The following is a 19381-nucleotide window of genomic DNA, read 5'->3' on the forward strand; positions in this document are numbered from 1 at the left end:
TGAAAACTTTCTTAATGAGATAATTCGTTTTGTCTGCAATACAGTATAGTGGTTATTATTGTCTGAAATTGGATCAGCGATTGAAAAATTTAATTGACTGACTTGGAATGATGGATAATGTTGCTGTATCCCATCATTTGCCCCACAGCGTAAAAGGCTACTTTGAGGGAAGGACGCGGTGACGTCTGGGAGTTGTAGTCTAATATAGGCTGGGCCCAATCGAAGTATAAAGAGCGTGACTACAACTCCCACGACCCTTTTCCGCGGGCCAGCGAGGCGCGTGCGCATTGAGTGGAGTCGGTGGGCGTTGAGCGGGATGGTTACTGCATCCGCCGCTGGTACTGGTCTATGTTTGTCGCCGGCGTGAAGGGGCAGGGAGGAGGGAGGGAAGAGAAGACAGCCCCAGGTAAGAGGTGATGTTATGGCAAGGATTAGAATTCGCGTTTACTTTGATGGGAACGGGCTCGGAGAATACTGGTCCCGATGGAGAATCCGTTTGATGAAGGGATGAGCTCCTTCACCCTCCACCCGCTCAGTTGCTAGCCGCAGGAGGAAAGCATTAGGCCTCTGCTGATGGGAGGGAACCTGTCAACTGGAGCAGCAGAACCATTTGTTGCAAAAGTGGTGCAATCATGAGTTGCAGTTCATGAACAGCGCAGAAACGGATTCTCGTCTTTTTATTTGGAAGAGGTTGAGGGAGGCGGTGTTCACTTGCTGTTAATTTAAAACCAGCTGAGACCACTCATTTCTATTTCCACACTTATGCTACATATCTCCTAATTAATTCTCTTCCTCTGTCTCGATTGAAGCAGTCTGCGTCCTTACGTGCAGCAGGCACCTTTCTACTGTACAGAAGGACTTTCATTTATATAGAGCCCTTTTTTTTTAAACCTCACCATCCCAAAGTGCTTCACAACCAATTAAGTAACTTTGCAAGTGTCAACACTGTTGCAGTGTAGGACATGAATGAAGCAAATAAGCTTTCACTAACATAAATTGAATACATAAACGTTGGTTTATAAAATGAGAGAAATGCAGAAACAGCCTTTCAGCTCATCTTGTTTGTACTGGTTCTCTGAGTGAGCTTCTCATTAAGTGATATCAGCACTCTTGCAATCATTAGGGCAATTTATGAGAATTCCAGCACAAGGAGAAACCAACATGCAATATTGCACGAGAAGCAAGTGCTGATTGGCAAGTGGACTCATTGGTAGAGGTGTTGTCATGGTGAAAATACCAGTTAACTGGTCAGCTTTGTTTAAATTTTAAACCAGTCACCTTGACTCTGATTGTGGCATTATCCTGAGAAGTAAACTAACAAATGAGTTGAAATAGTGTGGTGTGTGTTCTAGCATTTAAATATCAATCATTATTAGTACATTCTTCATGGCAATGCATTTGCCAAGCAAACAACACCATCATGCTCTGTAAATGTTCATTTTCCCCTTGACTTGATGTTGCAAATTGCTTTGGTGAGTGTAGCTGTAAAAGCAATGAGTGATCATGCCTTGAAAGACTTCAGGCCTAAGTTCTAGATTTACCTTTTATGCCCCTGTAACTGGTATTCTTTCTTTAAGATGTTCCTCAAAACTACTATCCAGTCATCTGATCCAATATCTTATGAGGCTTGATGTTTGTTTTGTTTATGATCTTCCTGTGAAGCATCTTGGGAGTTTTATGTTAAAAGCTTCAGAAATATTTTGTGAAGAAGTAACAAAGAGGAGGATTGATGAGGGCAGACTATTTGAACTTTAGTCAGGCATTCAACAAGATTCCTCATGATTGCAAGGTTAGATCACACGAGATTTAGGGAGAACTAGCTATCTGGATACAGAACTGGCTTGAAGGTATAAGATGTTGGTGGACAGTTGCTTTTCAGACTGTAGGCCTGAGGTGTGTCACAAGGATCGGTGCTGGGTCAACTGTTTTTTGTCACTTATACAATGGATGTGAACATAGGAGATACGGTTACTGTGTTTTCAGATGACACTAAAATTGGAGATACAGTGAACGGAGTGGAAGGTTGCCTCAGTAAAACGGGATCTTGATCAGATGGGCCATTGGGCTGAGGAGTGGCAGATGGAGTTTAATTTTAGATAAATATGAGGTACTACAATTTGGAAAGGCAAATCAAGGCAGAGCTTATACACTTAATGATAAGATCCTGGGGAATGTTGCTGAACAATGACCTTGGTGTTGCAGGTTCATAGTTCTTTAAAGGTGGAGTCACAGGTAGGTAAGATAATGAAGGTGTTTGATATGCTTTCCTTTATTGGTCAGTGCATTGAGTATAGGAGTTGGGGGGTCACGTTATGGCTGTACAAGGCATTGGTTTGGCCACTTTGGAGTTATGTGTGCAGTTCTAGCCTCCCTCCTATAGTATGGATATTATGAAACTTGAAAGGGTTCAGAAAAGATTTACAAGAATGTTATCATGATTGGAGGCTTTGAGCTACAAGGAGAGGCTGGATAGGTTGGGCCTATTTTCCCTGGAGTGTCAGAGGCTGAGAGGTGACCTTGTAGAGATTTTAAAAATTAAAGTGCGTGGATAGAGTAAGTAGACAGGTCTTTTCTCTGGGGACGTAGGAGTCCAAAACTAGAGGGCATAGATTTAAGGTGAGAGGGAAAAGATATAAAAGCACCTGAGGGACAACCTTTTCATGCAGAGGGTGGTGTATTTATGGAATGAGCTGCCAGAGGAAGTGGTGGCGGCTGGTGTGATTACAACATTTAAGTCATCTAGATGGTTGTATGAATAGGATGGAGTTTGAGGGATATAGGCCAAATGGGGCTAGATTAATTTAAATATCTGGTTGGCATGGATGAGTTGGACTGAAGGATCTGTTTCTGTGCTGTGTATCTCTGACTCTATGAAATAGAAGGTGTTGATGGATGTTGACTAAAGAATTAATTTGACAATGAAATCAAAACAACGTTTGAAAACTATTTTTAGTTAGTAACTAGCCAAAGTTTTTTATTTAAGAAATCTTTAGTCATCAAGAAATTGGCATTACCAGATTTGTTTATTTTGTCTTGAGCAATGACTACATTTACTGATTTTCTTGTATTATTTAATTTTTTTTTGGCTATTGTTTGGTGAGTAAGGGAAGAATGTTGGTGGGAATTCACCACTTATCATAACTCAAACTGGATTAGTAATTAGCAAATATACATTGTCAAATGTGCAGTTGAATTCATTTGAATTCAATTGCATGTACCATGTTAGTGGGTGAAAGTTATTTGCTACATTGTATAATGGGAATGGAAAGTTTTTGGTTGCTGTTTGGGGGTGGTAGTTTCTCCTAGTCCCAGTGTTAAGTTTGTTTTAAAAAGTAATTGGTATTAATATCGATAATAGTTTATATGTTGAATTATCAGATTGTTTTTAATATAAAGCTGTATTTACTGTCTTTCACTTGAAGTACCAGTCTAAGACATTGCTCACAATGAGAATAGGTTAACTTGTTTAATTTGCATACTGAATATGGGACTTTTTCCAATTATAATTAGTTGTGTGAATGTTGCCACCTGTCAAAAATGTCACGCTTGTGTGACTATATTGTTCTTTGCATTAGAAACTATTAATAAAGCTATATGTAAAAGCAATAATAGATTATTATAATGTGACTGGTACAGTTAAATACTTGAGCTTTGATTGCAGTTTGTGTTAAATCAGCTTTCTATTAGTGTGTAACCCTCTTTGTCAGGTTTGCAATCTAATATTTTATATTTCTCTAGAGATAATATTATTAAATACAAAACACAATGGACATGTTTCTGATTTAAGATCTCAGAAAATAGTGCTAACGTTAATTTCACGTTTTCACTCTATCGGCATGAGTTCCACTTTTTTTTAAATGTAAGATTTGTATTCCAACAAGACTCCTAAAAAGAAATTAAGTATAAACAGGTGTACTGTATTAAAATGTGTAAAAGAATTGGTCTTCATTTTAGGTCATTCTCCAATTCTTATTTCCTCTACTTACTATGCTATATTGCTTCTTTTTAATAACGGTTCCTGTTGCTATCTATGAAGGTACTTTCTTTTACAGGATGTTTTGAACTGAAGGGGAGGAAGTGATAGTGCCTGCCCACCCATGCACTAAGTTAATATTTTAATTTCTCTTTCCCAAATTGATGTATGCTGTTCCCAGAATGGGAGGAAGTAAAGAAGTCTTGCTTCCAGATCTTTATTCTTTTCTTACCCTTTGGAACATTTGTCTCCTAAAATCTCTGGAGGATGTTGCTTCATTTCATTTTTATTTCCCTTAGTGAATAAAGCAACAAATTATTATTTTGTTTTAATGTATTCATCATTTCCATGTCTATAATACTGCTGTATGAGGGACCTCATTCAGAGGATTAGTGTTATGTTGTACATTGGAGGAGACTTCATTTAAAGTTGGGTTTAATTTTCAATTTGTGATGAAATTCTGTTCTAGTTTTGCAGCTGGTATTTTCATTTGAAGTGATAGAGTCATAGAGATATACTGCACGGAAACAGACCCATCGGTGCAACGTGTCCATGCTGACCAGATATCCCAACCCAACCTAGTCCCACCTTTAAAGTCTGATTGAAGATTTGTAGCTCTGGTATCCGTTGTTGTGGTTCTGTTCGCCGAGCTGGAAGTTTTTGCTGCAAACGTTTTGTTCCCTGGCTAGGGAACATCATCAGTGCTATTGGAGCCTCCTGTGAAGCGCTGCTTTGATGTTTCTTCCGGTATTTATAGTGGTTTGTTCTTGCCGCTTCCGGGTGTCAGTTTCAGCTGTAGTGGTTTGTATATGGGGTCCAGGTCCATGTGTCTGTTAATGGAGTTTGTGGATGAATGCCATGCCTCTAGGAATTCCCTGGCTGTTCTGTCTGGCTTGTCCTATGATAGAAAAAACACACCGAATCATCAACGCCACACTCACAAGAATACAATTCACGAGAGAAGAGGAAAAGGATAGCCAACTCCCATTCCTAGACGTGTTAGTAGAGAGAACACCCAACGGAGAATTCACCACAAGGGTACACAGGAAACCAACACACACAGACCAAGTCCTAAACTATGAAAGTAACCACCCCAACACACGCAAACGAAGCTGCATCAGGACACTATTCAAAAGAGCCACAACACACTGCAGTACACCAGAACTGCGAAAAGAGGAAGAGGAACACCTATACAAGGTATTCGCCAAAAACGGATACCCACGCAACTTTATCACCAGATGCCTAAGAGATAGACCATGGAACGAGGACATGCCACAACCAAAAGGACTAGCCACACTACCATACGTCAGGAGCGTCTCAGAACTGACAGCCAGACAACTGCGACCCTTAGGACTCATAACAGCACACAAGCCAATTTCCACACTCGGACAACAACTCACTAGAACAAAGGACCCAATAGCCAGCACGAGCCAAACTAACGTAGTTTACAAAATACCATGCAAGGACTGCACAAAACACTATATAGGACAAACACAGGAAGACAGCTAACAATCTGCATCCATGAACATCAGCTAGCCACAAAACAACACGACCAGCTATCCCTAGTAGCCATACACTCGGACAACCAGGAACATGAATTTGACTGGGAAAACACTACCATCATAGAACAAGCCAGACAGAGAACAGCCAGGAAATTCCTAGAGGCATGGCATTCATCCACAAACTCCATTAACAGACACATGGACCTGGACCCCATATACAAACCACTACAGCTGAAACTGACACCCGGAAGCGGCAAGAACATCCATCAACAGACACATCGACCTGGACCCCACATACAAACTACTACAGCTGAAACTGACACCCGGAAGCGGCAAGAACAAACCACTATAAATACTGGAAGAAACATCAAAGCAGTGCTTCACACGAGGCTCCAATAGTCCCACCTGCTAGCACCTGGCCCATATCCCTCCAAGGAGAAAGTGAGGTCTGCAGATGCTAGAGATCAGAGCTGAAAATGTGTTGCTGGAAAAGCACAGCAGGTCAGGCAGCATCCAAGAAAAAGGAGATTCAACGTTTCGGGCATAAGCCCTTCATCAGGAATCATTCCTGATGAAGGGCTTATGCCTGCAACATCGAATCTCCTTTTCCTTGGATGCTGCCTGATCTGCACTTTTCCAGCAACACATTTTCAGCCCATATCCCTCCATACCCTTCCTATTCATATACCCATCCGAATGAGTCTTAAATGTTGCAATTGTACCAGCTTCCACCACTTTCTCTGACAGCTCATTCCACACACTTACCACCCTCTGTGTGAAAAAGTTGCCTGTAGGTCTCTTTTATATCTTTCCCCTCTCACCCTAAACCTATGCCCTCTAGTTCTGGACTCCTTGGCCTATTTATCCTATCCATGCCCCTCATAATTTTGTAAACCTCTATAAGATCACCCCTCAGCCTCTGACGCTCCAGGAAAAACAGCCCAGCCTATGCAGCCTCTCCCTACAGCTCAAACCCACAGAGTTCTCAGGTACATCTGATCAGGTCCTAGGGATTTATCCACCTTTACCCATTTCAAAGACATCCAGCACTTCCTCCTCTGTAATATAGACATTCTGCAAGCTGTCAACATCTATTCCCTGCAGTCTATATCTTCCATATCATTTTCCACAGTAAATACTGATGCAAAGTATTCATTTAATATCTTCCCCCATTTTCTGCGGCTCCACACAAAGGCCACCTTGCTGATGTTTGAGAGGCTCTATTCTCTCCCTAGTTACCCTTTTTTCCTTAAAATCCTTTGGATTCTTCTTAATTCGATTTGCCAAAGCTATCTCGTGTCCCCTTTTGCCCTCCTGATTTCCCTCTTAAGTATACTCCTCCTTCCTTTTTATTCTTCTAAGGATTCACTCGATCTATCCTGTCTATACCTGACATATGCTTCCTCCTTTTTCTTAACCAAACCCTTAATTTCTTTAGTCATCCAGCATTCCCTATACCTACCAGCCTTCCCTTTCACCCTAACAGGAATATACTTTCTCTGGATTCTCGTTATCTCATTTTTGAAGGCTTCCCATTTTCCAGCCATCCCTTTACTTGCGAACATCTGCCCCCAATCAGCTTTTGAAAGTTCTTGCCTAATACCATCAAAATTGGCCTTTCTCCAATTTAGAACTTCAACTTTTAGATCTGGTCTATCCTTTTCCATCATTTTTTAAATCTAATAGAATTATGGTCGTTGGCTCCAATTAGCCATGATTGAATGGCGGAGTGGACTCACTGGGCCAAATGGCCTTACTTCCACTCCTATGTCTTATGGTCTTAAAGTACTCCCACACTGACACCTCCAGCAAGTAAAATTAATAAATTCACAGTTGTGAAGTGCTATTTTGTGTTGAGAAAGTTTTGAAATTTGTTGCAAGATGAAAATATATAAAGTGAATGGCCAAAGTTTTATTTGTGGTTATTTATGTATTGTATCAACTTGTATTATGTTCAACATAATGTGCTACATTTCATGCAGCTGGAATGTGTTTGTGCTTGTTAACAATATAGATCTTGTTTTAGTGCTATTCATTACATAACAATCTAAAACAAAAGTCATATTTTCAATAAAGTACTCCATCTCAGCCTTCTGTCTTCCCATGCTGCTGAATTTTGCTGAGTACTTTTTTTCAAGAACTTGATAGCTTAATGATTCTGATCCCAAGTACTGTTCTTCAGGCTACTGTGGAAATGCATGGTATGCTTGCACATTGAAAATGGCAACTTTAGGTAGAAACGAAGGGCTGCTAGTACCTGGAGAAATGATATCCAGCAAATGTTAGCAAATTGGAGGAAACGGGCAGGACAAACAACAAATCCACAGTGCAGTGCAAAGCAATTTTAAAAAGACACACTGCATTTGCTGGACCTGCATTTACGACCTGTTTTAGTTGCCATTTGAGAAAGTGGTAGTTGCTGCGTTGTACCAATATAGTTTGCTTGGTCCTACAATGTTTTCAGGCAGAGAGTTCCATGATTTTCATCTGGTGACAGGGCAGGAATGGTGATTTATATTTCCAAAGTCAGGGTGCTGAGTAGCTTAAGGGGTACTTGCAAACAATGGTTTTCTCATGCATCTGCAACTCTTGTCCTTCTAGGTGGTGATGCTCATAGGTCTGGAAGGTGGTGCCTGAGGAATCTTTGGGAATTTCTGCAGTGCATCTGTAGATGGTACACAGTACTACAGAGTGGTGGTGGAGGGAGTGAATGTTTGTGGGTGTGCTTCCGAATGAGTGGGCTGCTTTGTCTAGGATGGATAATGCTTTGGAAATGTTTGTGCATGTATATTGGCATTTTGGATGGAAGCAGATCATTTCTGTACACTTGTAATGCACGTTTTGTTGGAAAAAGTGAAAATTCCTTCATGGTTTCAAGTATTTATGTCCTATTGTGTATTTTCAAAAAAATCATTCTCAGGATGAGCAAATAATATCACTGTTATCCAGTGATTATGCCACTAGGCAATTGCCTCGTGGGGAAATCACAGCATATACTGTAATCCACATGTACCTCTAAAGTTTGAAAAATTTGTGAATGAGTCTGCTATTTGTAGCATAATTAGAAATACACATTTTAAATAAGCATTTTTACAGATTGTGAACTAATGCTAATTGAGATTACAAAATTACTGTAAATTGGAAATCTGTAACAAAAATAAAATATTGGAAATATTGAACAGGCTGGGTAGCTTCTGTGGAAGAAGAAAAACAAGATGACCTTTTCATCAGAATTGTTTGCTGTTAGTCGATGGATATTCCAACTTCTGCCTTACTCGGAGGAATAATTTCTTCATCACATAGCAACCACCAGATTTTCAAATGGTAGGAACAAATTACTACAGATGCTGGAGTCTGTACTGAAAATAACAGATGCTGGAGATCGCAGTGATTCAGACAGCATCATATGAAGAGAGAGAGAGAGAGAGCAAGCTAACGTTTTGAGTCTAGATGACTCTTCCTCAGCGCCGGTCTAATGGACCATCATTTAGACTCAACGTTAGCTTGCTCTCTCGCCATGGATGCTGTCTAACCTTCCGTGATCTTCAGCATTTGTTTTCTGAAATAGCTGCTAATTTACTGCTTGTCTGTCTCCGCCTGCCAGCCCTGCCCTGCCTAACCATCAGAGACTGAAGTGACATGTTTGTAACCACTATCATTAGGGCCATTGCATGCCACTCCATGTTTAAATTTTCAAATATGCCACTTTGTGGTCTCCACATTCTCCTCCTTGGAAACTTGAAACCATCCAAAACCCTGTTGCCCATGTCTTACACCATTCCATTCAAGTAACTTTCTTGTGCTCGGTGAATTGCTTTAAACCCTGGACAACAATGCTTTGATTTTACCATTCTTAACTTTTATCACCATATGCTTGCATGACCCTTTTTCCCCCCACTGAACCACCTCCAGACTCTCAGATATTTGGAACTCATTTAAATCTAGCCTCTTGAGCATCCTGATTTTTGAGTGCTCCATCCTTGAAGGCTATGCCTTCAATTGTGTATTCTCTAAGCTCTGGAATTTCTTTCTCTGACCTCTCCATTTTCCTACCTACTTTCTTTTCTCTAACTTTAATCTTTGATAAAAAATGTTATCATCTAACCTATTATAACTTTATTTGGCTTGGTATCATTTGGATTACTAATTGTCCTATGAGGTGTATTGGGCATTTGATTACATTTAAAGGTGTTTAATAAAAATTAGTTGTTAGGAGCCAATTTGAATGTTTTTTCACCAAAGGAGTGGATAATTAGTAATGTATGAAGCAATAAGACATGGAATGGGCAGTGGGCCTTTCAGCCCCTCAAGCCTGCTCTGCCATTCAATAGAATCGTGGCTGATCCAACATTCCTAACATCCAGTGTCCTGCTTTTCCCCCATAACTCTTGATTTTTCCTACTTGTTAAGAATCAGTCTATCTCAGCCTTAAATATACACTCTGCCCCCACAACTATCTCTCTCAAGAAATTCGAAACACTCAACCTTCCTAGAGAAGAAATTAATTCTCATCTGAGTCTTACATCGATATCCCTTTTATTCTAAGACAATGGTTTCTGATCTTAGGCTCTCCCATAAGGGAAACATCCTTTCAGCATTTATCCTGTCAAGCCCTTGAAGAATCCTGTCTGTTATGGTAAGATCACCTCTCATTCTTCTAAACTCTGAGCACAGGCTCATCCATTCAATCTCTCTTCATGAGACAATTTCTTCATACCAGGAATCTCCTACTGAACCTCCTCTGAACTGTCTCCAGTGAAATTATATCTTTCCTCCAAACTGCTCTCCGTATTCCAGATGTGATCTCACCAGCACCTTGTACAGTTGCCACTAAGACTGTCCCTACTCTTGTACTTAACCCTTGTAATAAAAGTTGGTATCCCATTTGCCTTTCTGACTATCTGCTATACTTGTGTGCTGGCTTTGTGTTTCCAGTACCCCCAAATCCCTTTGCAGTTTGCTGCTGCTTTTCTCGATTTAAAGGATACTCTGTTTCTTTTGTTCTCTCTTCCAAAATAAAATGCTTCATGTTTTCCAACATTTTATATTGCATTTACAATGATTACAATCCTACTTCAAAAATCTGCTGCAAACTCTCTTCCCTCTCTGTTTCTGTTATATGACCTGAGTGAGTTTGAAGAAAATAGTAATTTCTTCAAGGAGGAATTGTGGATATGAATCTGGCTTCATGTCGCCTTGGTCCCTTAGAGAATTAAAATTAATAGGATAAGAAAAAAATACAAATTGACTTTGCATCTTTTTTATTAAAAGAAAAGTAAGTGAATATCTAATGTTGCTAGTAAGCTTAGTTTGAGGAAAAAGTGAGGTCTGCAGATGCTGGAGATCAGAGCCGAAAATGTGTTGCTGGAAAAGCGCAGCAGGTCAGGCAGCATCCAAGGAACAGGAAATTCGACGTTTCGGGCATAAGCCCTTCATCAGGAATGAGGAAAGTGTGTCCAGCAGGCTAAGATAAAAGGTAGGGAAGAGGGACTTGCGGGAGGGGTGATGGAGATGTGATAGGTGGAAGGAGGTCAAGGTGAGGGTGATAGGCCGGAGTGGGGTGGGGGCGGAGAGGTCAGGAAGAAGATTGCAGGTTAGGAGGGCGGTGCTGAGTTCGAGGGAATCAACTGAGACAAGGTGGGGGAGGGGAAATAAGGAAACTGGTGAAATCTGATCCAGCAGGCTAAGATAAAGTTAGCTTAGTTTAAGTTGATTTGCAGTGCATAGTAACACCAACAGTAACTGTATGAAGAATCTTAATTTTAGTACAGTGGGGATGATGGGAAGGAGAATACAGTATCTTGGTGTATTTTTGAACTTGGAAGAGTTGAAGAAAATTTTGTGCATGTACTAGTTAGAGTAATGACACTAACCTTTTATGATTTTGGGTGAGGCTGGGGAATGGTTGCTGGCAATGGAGAAGAGAAAGAGAATGTCATTAGTGTGTATGGCTCCGTTGCCTAATGGTTCAGGAAAGTATCAATAATCCTTTCCAGAAATGAGACTTTCAGAAGTTTTGAAAAAAACTTACATGCATTGGGAGATGTTTGGTAATGGAGGGAGTTTAGGTCACTAATTATCTGATGCCCACAAATTGTGTATGTCTTAATTATTTGATACATCCTAAAAATGAGTGGTGTCTCAAATATGTGACCAAATTTATAAAAAGGTGCTCAATCCTGCAGCTCACTACCACCTTCTCAAAGTCAGTTCAGGAAGGGTAATTCATGCTGACCCAGCCGCCATGCCCACAATGAATGAATTAAGAAGTGTCTGTGAACTAAACATGCAAGAAATGCAAACAGTCTTGATTTTAAAAAATGCTTATGCTAAAAATTTTGATTTTTCTCATCCATTCTTTTATTTGTCCTTATTACTAGAAATCTTTTGATCCAGACCTTTTTGACAATTTTTTTTCATGAAAAGGGAAGGTTCAGTCTAGCTCTGTGTTCAGTGAAGCTGTGAGTTAACTGAGATCCTAACTGTGCACCCCTGCCCCAGAGTTTTATTTCTCCTTCCCTGTTAGCTGTTCTTGCCTCAATTGCTGAACCTCACCACTTCCTCCATGCTTTTCCCTTCCTTCCCCCTCTTGCTGAGATTTAAGATCTCAGGGGCAAGCAACGAGGTTCAGGCCTCTGGCACGGAGCCTGGCCCCGTTGCTCAGAAGGGAAGGGTGGAGAAAGGTAGAGCGATAGTTCTTGGGGACTCGATAGTGAGGGGTACAGACAGACGGTTTTGTGGGGGCGACAGGGACTCACATTTGGTATGTTGCCTCCCAGGTGCAAGGGTACGTGATGTCGCTGATCGTGTTTTCCGGGTCCTTAAGGGGGAGGGGGAGCAGCCCCAGATCGTGGTCCACGTTGGCACCAACGATATAGGTAGGAAGAAGGGTGAGGATGTCAGACAGGCTTTCAGGGAGCTAGGTTGGAAGCTCAGAGTTAGAACAAACAGAGTTGTAGTCTCTGGTTTGTTACCTGTGCCACGTGATAGAGAGTCGAGGAATAGGGAGAGAGAGCAGTTAAATGCGTGGCTACAGGGATGGTGCAGGAGGGAGGGATTCCGGTTTCTGGACAACTGGGGTCCTTTCTGGGGAAGGTGGGACCTCTATAAAAAGGATGGGCTACACCTGAACCTGAGGGGCACCAGTATCCTTGGGGGGAGGTTTGCTAGTGCTCTTTGGGAGGGTTTAAACTAACTCCGCGGGGGCATGGGAACCAGGACTGTAGCTTTAGGGTACAGGACCTTGAGTGTAGGGAGGTTAGGAATAATGCAGCGATCTCTAAGGAGGGTGCCTGTAACCAGAAAGGTGGATTGAAGTGTGTATACTTCAATGCCAGAAGTATAAGGAATAAGGTAGGTGAACTTGCAGCGTGGGTTGGTACCTGGGACTTCGATGTTGTGGCCATTACAGAGACGTGGGTAGAACAGGGACAAGAATGGCTGTTGCACGTTCCAGAATTCAAATGTTTTAGTAGGATCAGACATGGGGGTAAAAAAGGGGGAGGCGTGGCATTACTTGTCAAAGACAGTATCACAGCAGTGGAATGGACGATGGAAGAGGACTTGCCATCTGAGGTAGTTTGGGCTGAGGTTAGAAATAGGAAAGGTGAGGTCACCCTGTTAGGTGTTTTCTACAGGCCTCCTAATAGTCCTAGAGAAGTAGAGGATAATATTGCGAGGATGATTCAGGAAAAGAGTGAAGGTAGCAGGGTGGTTGTTATGGGGGACTTTAACTTCCCAGATATTGACTGGGAGAGCTATAGCTCGAGTTCATTAGATGGGTCGGTGTTTGTACAATGTGTGCAGGAGGGTTTCCTGACACAATATGTCGACAGGCCAACAAGAGGGGAGGCCATATTGGATTTGGTTCTAGGTAATGAACCAGGCCAGGTGTTAGACTTGGAGGTAGGTGAGCACTTCGGGGACAGTGACCACAACTCGGTGACTTTTACTTTAGTGATGGAGAGGGATAATCGTGCGCCGCAGGGCAAGAGCTATAGCTGGGGGCAGGGAAATTATGATGCTGTGAGGCATGACTTAGGATGTGTGGATTGGAAAAACAGGCTTCAAGAGAAGAACACTAATGAGATGTGGGGATTGTTCAAGGAGCAGCTACTGCGTGTCCTCGATAGGTATGTACCAGTCAGGCATGGTGTAAAGGGCCTTGTGAGGCAGCCGTGGTTTAGTAAGGAATTGGAGTCCCTTGTGAAAGGGAAGAAGGCGGCATATGTAAAGATGAGGCGTGAAGGTTCAGTAGGGGCGATTGAGAGTTATAAGGTAGCCAGGAAGGAGCTAAAGAGGGAGCTAAGAGAAGCGAGAAGGGGACATGAAAAGTCTTTAGCTGGTAGGATTAGGGAAAACCCAAAGGCTTTCTATAGGTATGTCAAGAATAAAAGGATGACTAGGGTAGGTATCGGTCCAGTCAAGGATAGTAGTGGGAAGCTGTGTGTGGAGGCGGAGGAGATTGGAGAGACATTAAATCAGTACTTTTCATCAGTATTCACTCAGGAACAGGACACTGTTGCTGATGTGAATATGGAATCACAAATAATTAGAATGGATGCCCTGGAAATATGCAGGGAAGAGATTTTGGGAATATTGGAAAGGATGAATATAGATAAGTCTCCTGGGCCTGATGGCATTTACCCCAGGATCCTATGGGAAGCTAGGGAGGAGATAGCAGAGCCATTGGCCTGGATTTTTATGTCGTCATTGTCAACGGGAATAGTACCAGAGGACTGGAGGATAGCGAATGTGGTCCCATTGTTCAAGAAAGGGAGTAGGGATAGCCCTAGTAACTATAGGCCAGTGAGTCTGACTTCAGTGGTGGGCAAAGTCCTAGAGAGAATGGTAAGGGATAAGATTTATGAACATCTGGGTAGGAATAACGTGATCAGGGATAGCCAGCATGGTTTTGTGAAGGGCAGGTCGTGCCTCACAAACCTTATTGAGTTCTTTGAGAAGGTGACTAAGGAAGTGGACGAGGGTAAAGCAGTAGATGTTGTGTATATGGATTTTAGTAAGGCGTTCGATAAGGTTCCCCATGGTAGGCTAATGTTAAAACTTCGGAGGTATGGCATTGAGGATACATTAGAGGTTTGGATTAGGAATTGGCTGGCTGGAAGGAGACAGAGGGTAGTAGTTGATGGATTATGTTCATCTTGGAGCGCAGTTACTAGCGGTGTACCACAAGGATCTGTTTTGGGACCATTGCTTTTTGTTATCTTTATAAATGATCTAGAGGAAGGACTTGAAAGCTGGGTAAGCAAGTTTGCGGATGACACAAAAGTCGGTGGAGTTGTGGATAGTGAGGAAGGAAGTGGTAGGTTACAGCGGGATATAGATAAGTTGCAGAGCTGGGCGGAAATGTGGCAAATGGAATTCAATGTAGCTAAGTGCGAAGTCGTTCACTTTGGTAGGAATAACAAGATGATGGATTACTGGGCTAATGGTAGGCTACTTGGTAGTGTGGATGAGCAGAGGGATCTTGGTGTCCATGTACACAGATCTCTGAAAGTTGCCACCCAGGTAAATAGTGCTGTGAGGAAGGCATATGGTGTACTGGGCTTTATTGGCAGAGGAATTGAGTTCCGGAGTCCTGAGGTCATGTTGCAGTTGTATAAGACTCTGGTGAGGCCTCATCTGGAGTATTGTGTGCAGTTTTGGTCGCCATACTATAGGAAGGATGTGGAAGCTTTAGAACGAGTGCAGAGGAGGTTTACCAGGATGTTGCCTGGAATGGTAGGAAAATCTTATGAGGAAAGGCTGAGGCACTTGGGGCTGTTCTCATTGGAGAAGAGAAGGTTTAGGGGAGATCTGATAGAAGTGTATAAGATGATTAGGGGTTTAGATAGGGTAGATACTAAGAACCTTTTACCGCTAATGGAGTCAGGTGTTACTAGGGGACATAGCTTTAAATTAAGGGGTGGTAGGTATAGGACAGATGTTAGGGGTAGATTCTTCACACAGCGGGTTGTGAGTTCATGGAATGCCCTGCCCGTATCAGTGGTGAACTCTCCTTCTTTATGGTCATTTAAGCGGGCATTGGATAGGCATTTGGAAGTTATTGGGCTAGTATAGGTTAGGTAGGATTCGGTCGGCGCAACATCGAGGGCCGAAGGGCCTGTACTGCGCTGTATCCTTCTATGTTCTATGTTCTATGTTCTATCTGTAGGAGGCCAGTGAGAGAACATCAGTGGAAGAGCTAGAGCATTTATTTAAAGGCAAATACTGTCTTTTTGCTTGGCCTGTTTTCTGTCAACAAATTCTGAAACCTGTTGCAATCAGCTGCATTTGAAAGAAAAAAAACAGCACAGTACAGTATCAGGGACTGTCATGTAGACAGCGCACGACTTTATTTTTCCAAGAAGTACATTAATCAAAGATTGTATATCTTGTATACAATATTATTTCTGTAATGGGTATATTAACTGGGGGAAGATGGCATGGGAAAGAGAGAAGATTATATAATTTAACATTATTTTTGTTTTGATTCGTGTGTAGTGAGGTGCTTTTTGAATAACTTGTGGATTGAAAGATAGGTTCCATTATTCAAATTTTAAAAAATGAGCATGGATTTATAGAGTCAAACAGCATGGAGATGGATACTTCTATCCACCTTGTCCGTGCTGACCAGATATCCCCATTTGCCAGCCTTTGGCCCATGTGCCTCTAAACACTTCTTGTTCATCTACCCATCCAGATACCTTTCAAATTATGTAATTGTATCTGCCTCCATTACCTCTGACAGCTTGTTCCATACACACACCATCCTCTGTGGAAAAGTTGCCCCTCCTAGTTTTTAAGTCTTTCACTTCTCACCTTAAATGTATGCCATCTAGTTTTGGACTCCCTTACCCAACAAAAAAGACCCTGGTTAATCACTTTTATCCAACCCCTCATGAGTTTATAAACCTCTAATAAGGTCACTCCAGGGAAAATAGCCCAAGCCTATTCAGCCTCTCCCTGTAGCTTAAACCCTCTAATCTTGGTAACCTCTTTGCAAATCTTTTCTGAACCCTTTCAGGTTTCATAACATCTTTCTTATAGTAAGGAGACTGCATTTTAACTTGTTGCAAGATGCCCTTATGGAATTCAGTACTTTTAAAGGTAAAGTTGTAATATTTTATCAGTTTTAAAAGGTAAAGTAAATTGCTGATTTTACTTGTGGTGTTTTATACTGTTCTAGAGCACTTCTACTGTTAAGTGTAATAATCCTCATGGGCCAAAATAATCAAATGAACCAAATTCTCTATCTCCCCAGCCTCCCTTTGAGGAAAATTGCAATAAGATTTGTTTTTTTTAGTAACATAAGCAAAGATCGGAACCAATGCAAATTAAGCTTGCATAAATACTCAAATGATAATTCAAATTAACTTTAACCCTGACAAATTCTATGGCTTTCAGGACTCGATGCAGATTTCAGTCATTTTTGGGCCTATTCACCACCTATATCTTTTACCCATCCTGACACTTCTAGCCCTATCACCATATGGGTTGCTTTCATCACAGCCAACTCATTGTCCCCATTATCAACTCTTTTTGCTATCTGTATCTCACCATTATCCATCCCTTTATCTGCCCAACTGCTGTTCGTTTTGCATCTGTTTCCATCTTCACCTGTTGTTTAGTCCTCCTAGCCCACCCCAGTTCTGAAGAAGGGTTATTGCACCAGAAATATTGACTGCTTTCTCTCCACAGATACTGCCAGACATGCTGAGTTTCTCCAGCAATTTCTGCATTCTTCTCACAACTGTAAACATGTATGGCATTATACAACTATACCTTAAATTGAGCATTTTTAAAATCCAAGTAGGGTAGTTCTATCCAGTGACAGTTGAGCTAAATGGGTTCGATTATTAGCATGGAACACTTTTGAGTTCTGACCCTTGGGTCACAGTGGCCCTGATAGCTCTATAATCTTTCTTTTCAACTGACTGATCAGTAATACCAGTTCAGTATTTGGCTACTTGGTCAAGTTCCCAGCTGTTTAGTGTTGTCAAGTTGTTCATACATCCTTCCGTGTTTTGACTCTTTTAGCTCATTTACACTGCCTCCAAGAACTCTCTTTATATGGGTTGATCTCCAGCGCTGCTCTGTTTGCCAGTCACATGGATTTCATGTTCTAAATTCAGTTTGACACTGCTTCCAGATCAAAGCTCATCAGTTCTCATGGAACTCAATGCTGGAGGTGGCAAGCATCATGCAAAAGCCATCGAGACATAAACATATAGATGTACAGCATGGAAACCGACCCTTTGGTCCAACTCATCCATACCGACCAGATATCCTAAATTAATCTAGCCCCATTTGCCAACACTTGGCCCATATCCCTTCCGATTCATATACTGATCTAGAAGACTTTTAAATGTTGTAATTCGACCAGCCTCCACCACTCGCTCTGGCAGCTCATTCCATACAGGCACCTCTATTGGTTAAGTATTTGAAGTAATCAGAACTGCTTAGCATCTCAGCCTTTCCCCACGTACCCAGCATCTCATGCTAGTTCTTAGCCAGTTTGATTTTCTACATGTTATATAAAGAAGTAGCCCATGATACTGGATACTACAAAGGCTGTTGGCCCTGACTACATTCTGGCGGTAATAGTACTAAAGACCGGTGCTCCAGAATGAACCACATCCCTAGCCAAGTGTTTTTTTTTTTAGTACAGCTAGAACACTGGCATCTACCCAACAATGTGGAAAATTGTCCAGGTATGCCTGTGAACATAAAGCAAGACCAATCTGACCTGGCCAGTAACTGCCCTGTTGGTTGATGACTCATCACGAGCAAACTGGTAAAGGGGTCATTGTCATTACAAACGCAAGTTAATAGCAGTGGAGTAACCCTGTTGGCTGACATTAGTTGGGTTCTGACAGGGCACACGGTTCCTGACCTCATTACAGCCTTAGTCCAAAAATGCTGAAGTCAATTGGTGAGGTGAACGTGACTGGCCCCCATATCAAGGCAACATTTGATCAAGTATGACATCAATAAGTCCTAGTACACCTAGAGAGGATAAGAATATTAGGAGGGGGTGGGACTCCTCACTTGTTAGGATTATGTTCAACACATGGGTGATGGTTTCAGTTGTTGGTCATCAATCATCTTAGGCCCAGGGTATCATAATTGCAGAAGTTCTTCAGTTAGTGTCCTAGGTCCAGCTAATAAAACCATGACTTCACTTTATTATGCAAGGAAGATGTGGGGTTGGATGTTTGTTGTTGATTGCACAACATGAAGCATAATTTGCAACTGAAACAAGCCATAATTAGCAAGACTGCCTAAGGCTTGGGCAGATAAGACAAGTAACATTGTTACACAACTGTCATGTTTTGGCTGTTTCCCCACAGAAGAGAATTTAACTATCACCTCTTAATGTTCAGTGGTATTACGATTGCTGAATCCCCGTACTAGGGGTTACCTTTGTCCAGAAACTGAATTGGGCTAGCTATACAAATATTGTGGTTAAAAGATCTAGATAGAGGCAAGGCATTGTTTCTTTTGTTCATGGATACTGGTTAGAGAGCAGTTAAGGGTCATCTGCATTGCCAACAACCTGCATTTATTTGTGGACCAGATGGTAAAGATGGCAGAATTCTTCCCTCAAGGAAAAGAGTAAACAAGATTTGTTTTTGCAACAATCAACAGCAGTTGCCCAATAGGGTTAGGCTAGCAGTTTATTCTAGATTTTTACTGATTTCAAATTTCACCATTTCCCATCGTAATAAGTAGTTCATATCTCCAGAACAACTGCCTGGGGTTCTGGATTTCCAGTCCAGTGACCTTACCACTGTACCACTGCATTCTGTAGCTAGTACTCTCATCATGTCTCCTCACTGCCGTTGTATCATCTACAAAGTACATTCAAGAGTGTAATAGAATGCAGGTAGTTCTTCTATAACGC

General features: G+C 41.6%; 1 protein-coding gene across 7 annotated transcripts in view; it reads left to right on the forward strand.

Annotated features, from left to right (window-relative positions):
- The first annotated feature begins 318 nt into the window (after positions 1–318).
- LOC132816525 (inositol polyphosphate-4-phosphatase type I A) overlaps positions 319–19381 on the forward strand; it is a 213749-nt gene continuing 194686 nt past the window's right edge. For 6 of the 7 annotated variants that reach the window (XM_060826226.1, XM_060826233.1, XM_060826234.1 and 3 more), the window contains exon 1: positions 319–406. The gene's annotated coding sequence lies outside the window, so the exon portion shown is untranslated. The remainder of the gene's footprint in view (positions 407–19381) is intronic. The other variant, XM_060826230.1, reaches the window with a different exon arrangement.

Source organism: Hemiscyllium ocellatum, chromosome 6, assembly GCF_020745735.1.
Source record: "Hemiscyllium ocellatum isolate sHemOce1 chromosome 6, sHemOce1.pat.X.cur, whole genome shotgun sequence".
NCBI classification, from domain to species: Eukaryota; Metazoa; Chordata; class Chondrichthyes; order Orectolobiformes; family Hemiscylliidae; genus Hemiscyllium; species Hemiscyllium ocellatum.